Raw genomic sequence first — 12,487 nt, 5'->3', positions numbered from 1 at the left:
TGAGCAGCCCTAATTTAATGGCATGAGTATATGGCTATAGTGATTATTGAATTACTCCCTTTCACCAATTTAAACACTAATTTTACAGAAAATATCTACTAAAAGCATTTAGCTAATAGTAATTGAATGTGAAAAGACATGTGGTCTATTACGTGGTATTATCAAGGGAACGTTAACTGTAGGGGCAGCATTTACACAGAAGGTTACACACTCACATCGTCTTCAGCTCCTCTCACTGCTCAGATATTAATCTCCAAGTGGTCTGCCGGGACTTCAGTCAGCTGTTATCAATAAAGCTCTAACAGAGGAGAAAATAATGCTCCTAAAAAACACCAGACCAAGTCATGTATCTACCCTGAGGCCTCATATCAGCTAATTAAGGATAACAAGTATTATCTTTAAAGAGCTGGAAGAGAGAAAGATAGAATTGTGGAAAGCTAAATGGTAAAAAAAAAGGGGGAGTGAGAATGGGATAGATAAGTACAATCAATTATTGAATAGAGAGAGAAGGACTTAGTGGTTGAACATGTGATGTTCTTGCTTTTCAAATCCTAACTGGATGGCCTACCTGCCTGTCAGCCTTCCATCTCGTGCACAAACTTATCTCGTGCCCTCATTGGTCATGTGCGCGTTCGTGTGTGTTGGAGGAGGGGCTCTGTCTGAAGGAAGGGGCAGATTGTTTTCGGCTGCGTACTTTCAGATTCTAGTGCACTCGAGCTGGTTTCTCCATTATTACCTACCCTACCTTTAAAGACAAACCATGTAAAGAAATAAAAAGACGACAATAAACATAACATTACAAATTGCAGGCCTGTACAGAGATTAGATAAATCTATTCAACGGAACAAAAAAAGGGAAAGTTCTCATTCATATTTATGTGATCTGACTTATTTCTACCCACTGTCATATGATAATAAATTACCAAAACAAAAGCTTCGGCTAGAGAAAAATATATAACAGTATTCACAATTTTCTGACATTTCAGGCAAATGATTGATTACACGAGAAAATCATCTTTAAATGAATGAATGTTAAGGGTTGCAGCCCAATACTAGAATAAAAAGAAGGCTTGACAGAGAAGCCCTGAGGGACAAACAGACATCTGTGATTCTTGATTGGAGGAGCGAGCAGCTCATTCATTGAGATCAGGTTACAAACACACACATGCTATTCCTGCCTGAGAATCAATAGATGGTAATGAAACCTTGATGCTACGACAACAACACAGTAAACACAGCTGCCACACACGTGCATGCAGGCCAGGGAACTAACCGCGGATGCAGCCAAGACTTACTTCAAAACATTAAAATAAAACAAGTTTTTAATGGTTTTCTAAATAAATATGTCCTTGTTTTGATTGATTCCTTTGCCCAAGTGAGAACATTTCAACCAATGAATCTCATCACCTTGTTCCAGGCATCCGAACCACTGCTCACTTCCATTTGGAGGACTAATTGAGTCAATGAGAGCGTAATACAAGATTAAAAAAACAGAAATGTATTTCTCCCGTGTCTTTTTTTGAAATCCCACCGCAGATGGGAATACATTGCAATCAGTTGAAAGCTATTTGCGTCCCTTTATGAAGCTGAAGGAGCCTAGGAGCGTCACGACTGGACGCCACGGACACTGACCAAACGTCGCTCCTGGACGATTATGGAGTGAGAGTGTGTTGGCTAACCCTAACCCTAGCCGGACAGGGGATCGTGTCCGTCTCTGTGGCTTCAGGCTTGATCGCCGTTCAAATTACAGTTTTAATGATCTCAATGGGAATGGTTAGCGTTTCATATGCACGCAAATAAAATAAAAATATAAGCCAACAGAATCAACCAAGACAATAAATGAAGTGCAATACTGTCTGAATCCTGACTAGACAGCTTTAGAGCATGTCTTTCACATCAGTTTATTTAAAAAAGAAAAAAAAAGTTTTTATCACGATAGATACGATATCTCTGAAAAAGCATATCGTGGAGACCTAATATCGTCACTACGATATATATATATATCGTCATATCGCCCACCCCTAATTACGGGCTATATAACCAACACTCACATACAAACTATCTAGATTGACCACTACATGTAAGAGATTTACTTTAGGTTGAATAGTCCCTTTAACTGCTGGCACCATCAACCCCAGCTTCTGCGTTGTTGACTGAAGATGTTGCCAGCACAAATATATGAGACTATGTGAGGAATCTCCACCAAATTCCCAGAGAACTGTAGTGCGATTTTTCAGTAAACATCCCACATGTTGGCCGAGAAAACCCAAAATACAAAGTGCATCCACTTTCCATGGAGCTTCACCAAGGACTTGTGTCGTTTGTTTAACGCACTGTTTGGTAATCAGCCTTTTACTACAAACTGCAAATCATTTTACCTTGGTATTTATTAAGAGAATAAAGAAAGCCAGAACTTGTGACAACTAAAAAACGCATAAAAAGATAAAACTGAAGACCAGCATTCCTAGCAAAACCTTTAACCAGATCCGACAAACACAGACACACCTTTCCACATTCTGCTTTGCTATCACTCTCTACACCTTGGCACACAATGCGGAGATGCAAAAAGGTACCAATCCAATCCATTAGCTAATGTCCAATCAGCTGTCTGTCAGCGTTTGTGTTTGTGTGTTCCCAGTGGACACACACATGCCAACAGTGCAGGAGAAAACATTACAGTAATGACTTGGTGCACATGCTGTAGTAGGGATGTCAAGATAACTAATACTCAATGCCAACAATCTGAAAATGTGAACTCCCCAAGGGCCGTCAGTAGTGCTGCGTACCGGTACCCCGAACCGGTACTGGACTTGTAAAAAGTTTCGGTTCAAGTCCGGTTAAAACCGGAACGTCGGGAACCGGTACTTGGACTCGCAAAAAAACTAGCACTAGCTCGCGAGATCTGTGTGACGTCATATTCTCCTTTTTGTCCTAAACCATCTAAAAACCTTCCATAGATCGAGAAATTTGCGCTGAGAAAAGACGAAAAACATCGTGCCGGCTTCTGATATGGCGGGCGGCCATTACTGAACTCACGAAGTCTCGCAAAATATCGAACCTGCTCGCGAGATCTGTGTGACGTCAAGGGAAGCTAGCGATGTGATTGGCTTAGACATAGTGGATTGTCAAAATTGTATGTATGTATGTACATCACTATGTATGTAGTATGTACTGTATAATGTACACATGTAGAGTTGTAGAAAAGACATGGTGTACAGACAGTACAGTACACTCTGACTGTACAGTCACTACAGTGTATACTGTATAGTAGGTGTGTAACAGTGTAATGCGTATAGTCTACTCTACACTCTACCTTTCAGCAACGTTTTAGGGATTTAGGCTCAGTCAGCGCTCAGGGACTGTTTGGTTACTTTAGTTTGGTAAATGAAATAAATGTTTGAACTTTGTAGTAGTTCACTGTTGTTGCTGTCATAAGTCATTTGTAGACTAAGTGGCAAAAAGTGTTTTTTTTACATTTGTACTTTGTAGAGAAATGTAGACACAAGTTGGAAGGGAGCACAATAAACCTGATGAGTTTGAATTTGAGTTGATGAGTTTATTTTCAATTGATAATAAGCTCACAATAAGTTCACTTTAGTTACTCACACAACTTGACACAAGCCATGGGTTCAGGTCCGGACCTGAACCTGAACCTCTGGACTTGAGTCCGGACCTGAACCTGAATGTGAGTCCAGGTACGCAGCACTAGCCGTCAGTCAACACACTTTTTTTTCCTTTACTATGCTACACTGTTTGGAAAAAAACAACGGTTAGAGCGAGGGAAATATACATTTGTTATGATGTGTTCGTATGTAATATTGTTAAATGTAGCGTATGGGGAAACATGTCAATAAATAGAGAAGCTCGGAGATGTTTTAACTTTTTCTTAACATTTTATTGGCTAAAAAGGTAATTGAATAATCGGAAAAATATTCAACAGATTAAACAAAAATGCCAACAATGATAAGTAACAGCCCTAGAATGTTTATTAGAAAAACTACTAAAACTAACTGGACAACATTTTGGAAACAGGTTTTCCTTTAGTCATTGATTAATCCACTTAACATGTGATACATCACTACCTCTTATCCATGCAGTCCAATAACTTAAACATACATTTTAAAGTTGTCTTTTTAACAAGGTTGTCAAGGGAAACCTGAAATGTTACAATTAATTATTTTCCCATATCTCTTTAACAGCAGCTTAGATAATTTCAGGCGTGGCGCTCCGTGTCTGAATGCTAAACACAACAACAAGTGTAACTGTGAAAGCAGCACTGCTAAAAAAAGGTCCAATTATAATCCTGATAAAATAGACGCAAATTGTGACTTCTAACTAATTAACAAGTTGGCTGTGAAAACTCTCACTTCCCAGCGCTGCTTGCCTCGCTATACAATACTGAAGAACTAGTACTTTACACACAGTCCTTCAGAGCTGATCTATGTCGAATCAATTTCAGAGAGGGAGGAAGAGGAATGACAGAAAGAAACAGGGTGGGGGAGTCAGTGTGACGAAGATGGAAGGACAGAGGTAGAGACAGCTGTGTCAGGGAGACAGAGACGGAGTGACAGAAAGAAAGAACGGGTTGATTCTAGGGATGTCCCGATCACCTTTCTTTGCTCCCGATCCGATTCCGATCATTTGATTTTGACAATCTGCCGATACCGATTTTTCCCGATCCGATCTTTATGCAATGCATTAAGAGAAAAAAAAGGTAACAGATAACGGCTGGTCATCCAACGCGATGAATTCAGCTATCTTGGCTGTTATTGTGTTGGCCTTTTCACTGTTCTGGGGCAGTTTCTCTTTCCTTTTAAAAGTCTCTGAAAGTGTTGGTTGTTTCAGTGCCGTTACCTGAGTGGCCGCTGTGTACTCGCCGTGTTGTTGTTGGTGTTTGTTTCTCAGGTAGCGTATTAGATTGGTCGTGTTGAACGTAGCTCTGTTCTTTCCACCACGCGGAACCTCTGCCTTGCAAACATTGCATCTGGCTGTTACACTGCCTTCGCTTTCAATTTTATAATACTTCCAAACTCCTGACATTTTCTCTATCCCGACTCCCCGAGTCACCAGCTGAACGTAGCCTCTCGTTAGCTTACTGCTACTATTAGACACTGCGCCCACTCTGTTGCCAGATTTCAGAGAAATAAGCAACCAGGTCTATGAAAACAAGCCCAAAGAAAGCAACACATACATGATGTTGTGTAATTTTAAACCAAATCTAAGTCCTCAGGATGACTTTAAGACGTGAACATGGTCATTTTTGTTTTGTAACATTAAATAAAAAAAAATATATTTTATAAAAAAAGAAGGAAAAAAAATCCCGATCCCCGATTTTTTTCTCCCGATCCCCGATTTTTGGAAAATCACGTGATCGGCTCCGATCCCCGATCACGTGATCGGGACATCTCTAGTTGATTCATTGAGAGTCAGAACAGAAAGTGTGAAGTCAGAGAGAGTAGAATAGAAAGTGAAGGTGAACATTTGACATCTCATGTGACTTGCAATCACAGGACTGTTTCGCCTTCCTCTTCAGGAGACACGCTCATGACAAGGCTCATGACCTGAGGACAAAAGCAGCTGCCGTTTCTCATACAAATAGGAAACATTGATTTTGACTCTGATAAGAGGGCCCTTAACCCCTGTAGAGGGTAAACTACAGCTGTAGATTTACAGTTTGTATTATAATAGTCGGACAAATCCAGTTAAAAAAATACAGTCGATGTAAAAAACAAAAACTACTCCAATGTATACAATGCAAAGTATAATAATTACACGGACACTGCTTTCTATGGATTAAAACTCAATACTGCTGCACATCTGCTTAATAAATCAAAGCATGCATTTTGCATTTGGACAACAACAATAGCAGCTTTAAAACACAATAACTAAAAGGAGACATCGAAGCAGTGTAAGAATTCCACTATATTATCTCTTTCATTCATTGAGTTAGAAAAAGAGAATCAATCAATTACTGAATCAAGTGGTTGTGCACAACTCAGTTCCAGCAGTCATCTAGCATCTTATGAATCTAATTTCAGACTTAATATGATGAACCCTGTCAGTCTCCTGTGAGGGACACACATATCAGTACCACATACCAGAGAGCCACAGTAGGAATCCCAGCTGGGGGATAATTTGAGGTTTCCAAGGGTCACTGCAGAGACACTGACAGGAAGCTGCCACACTGCACCACAGCCAAGTGCCTCAAGTTTAGAATGGGCACAATCAACCAGGTCAAGCAATAACATCCACATTAAAACAAAGAACTATTTTATTTTGTGTATGATTTAACCCATTTTTGGTCAGAAAAATCGACTTAATTGTAAGGAATAGGGATTATTTTACAAGCAATTATTTGAAACCATTTACTTTTTGGTGGTGTCTCAAATGTTAGAAACAGCTGGTTTCCGTTGTTTTATATAATTAAATATTGCACAAAACTAGATATTTGCAGCAGTCACGACTGGCTCTGGGAAGTGCAATGATTTTGTTTTAATACTAACTCAGTGTGAGAAAAAGTTTTTAGAGAGTACTTGTCCATGGACAAGTGAGTTTGGCAATTTACTTGTCCGAATACATTCTTCACTTGTCCAGAATGGACAAAAATTGGGGCCACTGGAATCTTCTTCTTCGTCATCGTATTTTACACTTTCCCACAGTTTTTACAACACTGCTAACGTAAGTGAGCGGTAAGATGTTACTGCATCACACATAGGGATGGGTATCGTTTGGATTTTAACGATTCCGGTTCTGCTTTTCGATTCCGGTTATTTTCGGTTCTCGATTCCGGTTCTTTGAGAGGGTAAATAAGTCCCATGACAAACTGGGAGAAAAATATATTTATGAAAACATTAAGTCAAATCTGTATTCCTATTTACAAATCACTTCATACTGTTGAATTTCTTACGGTTATTGAATACAATTATATAAAAATAATCTCTGCATTATTTAGTTAGTTCTAAGTGGTGCAGTTTAAGAATGTACAATTGGCCCAGTCTCCTCTGATGTTACACTGCAACCTGCCTGTGAGACAGAGTCCAACCACACATCTCCAACACATAGGCCTAATAATAATAATAATAATAATAATAATAATAATAATACATTATTATTATCTCAAAAAGAGAGATGCTAACAAATAATCTAGGAAGTTTAACCACTTGGATTAAACCGGAGGTGACACATCTCGGTGTCATCCTGGACTCAGATTTGAACTTCAACGCCCATTTAAACAAAGTGACCAAAATAGCTTTCTTTCATCTCAGAAACATAGCGAAGTTAAGACCATTCATAAATCACAATGATGCAGAGAAGCTAATTCATGCTTTTATATCTAGCCGACTGCAATGCACTATTCACTGGTCTCCCCAAGAAAGCTAGACTCCAGCTCATTCAAAACTCTGCAGCTAGACTACTGACGAATACCAAAAGGAGGGAACACGTTAGTCCTGTCTCAGCTACTCTACACTGGCTTCCTGTAACTTTCAGAACTGATTTGAAGGTGCTTCTCCTTACATACAAAGCTCTAAATGGACAAGGACCCAGCTACATTGCTGACTCTAATAAACTACACACCCGCCAGAACACTGCGATCATCAGATGCAGGTCTATTAGAGGTCACTAGAAAGAGTCATAAGAAGATCGGTGATGCAGCCTTTGTAAACCACGTTACCCAACAATATTAGGGAAGCCAATACATTAGGCATTTTTAAAAGGCAAAGCATTTTTACACTATTATACTGCACTATTCCCTGTGATTGACATTGCACTATTTCTCTATGTTTTATTCCCCATGTTTTTATTTTTAATTATTTTATCCCACTTTTTGCTCTTGCTGCTTGTTTTACACTGATTTGATGTCTTATTTTTTACTGATGTAAAGCACTTTGAACTGCAATCCCCTGCATGAAAGGTGCTATATAAGTTATTATTATTATTATTATTATTATATTTATAGCCTATAGGCCTAGCGCTTTTCTACAACTCAAAGCGCTTACACATGTCCTGCAATACACATGCTGCAGCTGCCCAGCTACTCACTGTTTGTAAAAGTAAATAAATAGTATTTTCATTTCAATAATGTACTTTCTATACCCTGCTTCATAAACAATACTAACATGACATCCCTGTGCTCCTCCGAGTCTGGGGGTCGGGGGATGTGAGGACAGCGCGAGGACAGACAGGGAGGCTGCTTCACTTCATAAAGGAAATGGCGGTCAATATTAACGACACAGGAGCTAAAACGCTTAATAACCTTCATTACGTGTTAGAGAAAGAACATAAGAAAGTTTGACAACGATGAGGCTGTTAAACGGGCAGCGGATCCGCTGTGTGTAGAAAGAGAGAGATAGAGAGACGCTGAGCTGCAACGTGCAGCGATCAGCTGATACGGAGCATAGAGAGAGAGAGCTGCGGTCCGCGGGGCTCCGCCTCCTGTCCTCACAACTCTTATTAATCCCGGTACCGGACAATTGTTATTTGTTCCTACTCGAAACCGAGTTTTGCTTCCCAACCCTGCCACTGTGCTACACTTCCCACCCCGCTCCGCCCCGCCCCCGTCTAACTGTACAGAAAACGGCGAGATGCATTTCCTTATGAATCGACAAGCAGAACCGAAACTAACATTTCTAAACGAACAATGGCGGACACGGACAATTTGCGAATGAGTTCTGCCTTTTGTAAACTGAATTTATCAATAATTTGTCAATAAATCGGGGCGAAAAATGTCACTTGTCCACCGGACAAGTCAATTGAAAGATCTACTTGTCCGATATTGTAAATAACACGTCCCGGACGGTGGGACGTGTACTTTTTCGCACACTGCTAACTGACATTTTATTCTATCGACTACACAGTTAACCAATATATACAGTTGGGCAAAAAAGTATTTAGTCAGCCACCAATTGTGCAAGTTCTCCCACTTAAAAAGATGAGAGAGGCCTGTAATTTTCATCCTAGGTATACCTCAACTATGAGAGACAAAAAGGGGAGGGGGGGGAATCCAGAAAATCACATTGTCTGATTTTCAAAGAATTTATTTGCAAATGATGGTGGAAAAGAAGTATTTGGTCAATAACAAAAGTTCATCTCAATACTTTGTTATATACCCTTTGTTGGCAATAACAGAGGTCAAACGTTTTCTGTAAGTTTTCACAAGGTTTTCACTGTTGCTGGTATTTTGGCCCATTCCTCCATGCAGATCTTCTCTAGAGCAGTGATGTTTTGGGGCTGTCGCTGGGCAACACGGACTTTCAACTCCCTCCAAAGATTTTCTATGGTTGAGATCTGGAGACTGGCTAGGCCACTCCAGGACCTTGAAATGCTTCTTACGAAGCCACTCCTTTGTTGCCCGGGCGGTGTGTTTGGGATCATTGTCATGCTGAAAGACCCAGCCACGTTTCATCTTCAATGCCCTTGCTGATGGAAGGAGGTTGTCACTCAAGATCTCACAATACATGGCCCCATTCATTCTTTCCTTTACACGGATCAGTCGTCCTGGTCCCTTTGCAGAAAAACAGCCCCAAAGCATGATGTTTCCACCCCCATGTTTCACAGTACGTATGGTGTTCTTTGGATGCAACTCAGCATTCTTTCTCCTCCAAACACGTCTAGTTGAGTTTTTACCAAAAAGTTCTATTTTGGTTTCATCTGACCATATGACATTCTCCCAATCCTCTTCTGGATCATCTAAATGCTCTCTAGCAAACTTCAGACGGGCCTGGACATGTACTGGCTTAAGCAGGGGGACACGTCTGGCACTGCAGGATTTGAGTCCCTGGCGGCGTAGTGTGTTACTGATGGTAGCCTTTGTTACTTTGGTCCCAGCTCTCTGCAGGTCATTGACTAGGTCCCCCCGTGTGGTTCTGGGATTTTTGCTCACCGTTCTTGTGATCATTTTGACCCCACGGGGTGAGATCTTGCGTGGAGCCCCAGATCGAGGGAGATTATCAGTGGTCTTGTATGTCTTCCATTTTCTAATAATTGCTCCCACAGTTGATTTATTCACACCAAGCTGCTTACCTATTGCAGATTCAGTGCCATTGATACAGTTAACAAGTGGAGGACAGAGGAGGCTCTTAAAGAAGAAGTTACAGGTCTGTGAGAGCCAGAAATCTTGTTTGTTTGTAGGTGACCAAATACTTATTTTACCGAGGAATTTACCAATTATTTCATTAAAAATCCTACAATGTGATTTCCTGGATTCTTTCCCCCCATTCTGTCTCTCATAGTTGAAGTGTACCTAGGATGAACATTACAGGCCTCTCTCGTCTTTTTAAGTGGGAGAACTTGCACAATTGATGGCTGATATTAGATAAGATATCATTGTTAGTTTCTTATAATAAATGACCGAACTGAACCACATTTGGTTTCCAGTGAAGCTGCAGAGTGGCAGCGGCTATAATCTCCCTCACTGACCTACTGCTGCTCTGTTATCAGCGTGTCACCTGATGTGATGTGACTGGCTTTCATTTGAGTCACTGACCACCAATTGTACAAGAGCTTATACTGATGATATCATTCAACGTCATGCCTTCCCCTAACCCCTCACACAGACCAGCTGACTCAGAAAAGTAATATGATTTGTTCAAATGTTTCTCGGAAACGTCTTTTAAAACAAAAAAATACTCATCAAATGTTTAACATATAGCTTGCTGAAAAACGAGCCTTCTTGAGGTTAATACATGCATTGCTTAGGCACTTTTAATTGAAGCAGATGATAGACACACCTCTGAAATCACATTTGCTGTTAAAGAAGTTTCACGTCAGGTCTGTTGGTGTATAGCTGGAGATGCACTGACTTTTACAGTATAATTTTTAAATAAAGGTAAAATATAATCGAAGGTAGCCATTGAGAGATTAGTTAGCCAGTCTTATTACACAGTAACCTTTATAGTTGTTTCCAGAACAACCCCAAGTATCAGTTCTTTAATTATATTAATGCAGACAATACTTCAATTTGAAATAATGTATTAAATAAGTGAGTATAAGCTATTCCACATGTGTTCACTTCATTTTGTATGAATACTAGAAAATAATCTTCAATAACTATAAAGACACATCAGAATATTTTCATTACTGAAAGCTCATCTTAAATTACATTTCTGGTCCTATTATCTAAAAATAGACACATTTATTTTCAGTTGCCAAATGGCTGTTCTGTTTCAGCTCTTGTACTGATATTGACTCCATGATAAGGCTTGTGTTTTTTTAATCGTACTTTGATTCTAGTGCTAGTTTTCCAGCTTTATTAAGCGACACGCTTCCAGAAAGAATTATCATCACAAAGAAAAATAAATCCTTACTTATCCATACAGTAAAACTAAAACTAGACCAAACCATAATGCCTTTTAAAACTCAGACAAGGTCTATGTGCAGATACTGAGCTAACCCAGTATTAATATATCAATACAACCTTTTCCAAAATCCACAACCAATACGACAAAGGAAATAAGACTAGAGCTTCTTACAGAAAGAGACTTTGAAATGTCTTTGTCCAATTGTAAGACAAAAGGATGAATAATAGATGTGTAGTATACAAACATCTCAATGATTTATAGTGCAGGGATGTTAATGATAGAACCATGGCGACTGATCAGAGCCAACACTGTATCATAAATGTGTAATGCGGACATTTGAAAAGCTTATATCATTATCTGTCTTACACATGCTTTCCCTTTCTCTCACACCTAGCAGTCAGCCACTTTGTGAAAACACCTGCCACTACACATACACATCACATGAGGACAGGAAAAGACAGCAGCTCTACTCCAGCCAATTCAGAATCCCTACAAGCAAACCAATAATAGGAACTGCCAGATTAAGAGCAAGACAATGGAGATCATTTTAGATGACTCAACTATAGTTTGGCATGCTATTCGTCACTGGTGAAATGTAACTACCTTAATAAAGTACTGTAATGAAGTACAAAATGGAGGTACTTGCACTTTACTTGAGTATCTTTTTCTACTTTATACTATTACTGCAATACATTTTGTGAGCTGTACTTTTTTACTTCACTACATATATTTTTGACATATTGAGTTACTGGTTACATTGCAGGTTTAGGTTCTTCATACACAAAAATATATCAGCTAACAAATTATCATATATTAACACATTAATGCACCAATAATTGTAATAAAATAATGTAAAAAATATGCTAAAGTATATTTGAATGCTAATCCTTTAATACTTTTACTCAAGTACAGTTTGAATACAGGACTTTTACTTGTAAAGGATTATTTTTACACAGAATTATTTATACTTAAATACATAATTTGAGTACTTTTTCCACCTCTGCTATTAATAAATTGCAAGGTAAATGGCACCTGTCTCTGCGACATATCCAAAGAAGATTGGAGATTAAAAAAACACACTAACCCTAACCGACTACAAATCCGGATTTACCCTACGGTGTCTTTCCCACTGTTTTACTCCATACGAACAAAATATGTGACGTTAAATCCCACAAATAATCTACATGACGA

General features: G+C 39.3%; 1 protein-coding gene across 1 annotated transcript in view; it reads right to left on the bottom strand.

Annotated features, from left to right (window-relative positions):
• LOC117449234 (dnaJ homolog subfamily C member 5-like) overlaps positions 1–12,487 on the bottom strand; it is a 31,250-nt gene that overhangs the window by 18,265 nt on the left and 498 nt on the right. The gene's annotated exons all lie outside the window — the stretch shown is intronic.

This window comes from Pseudochaenichthys georgianus, chromosome 7 (genome assembly GCF_902827115.2).
Source record: "Pseudochaenichthys georgianus chromosome 7, fPseGeo1.2, whole genome shotgun sequence".
In the NCBI taxonomy this organism is placed as follows: Eukaryota; Metazoa; Chordata; class Actinopteri; order Perciformes; family Channichthyidae; genus Pseudochaenichthys; species Pseudochaenichthys georgianus.
Note: the sequence above shows the minus strand (reverse complement) of the source record. Positions and strands in the feature narration are given on the sequence as shown.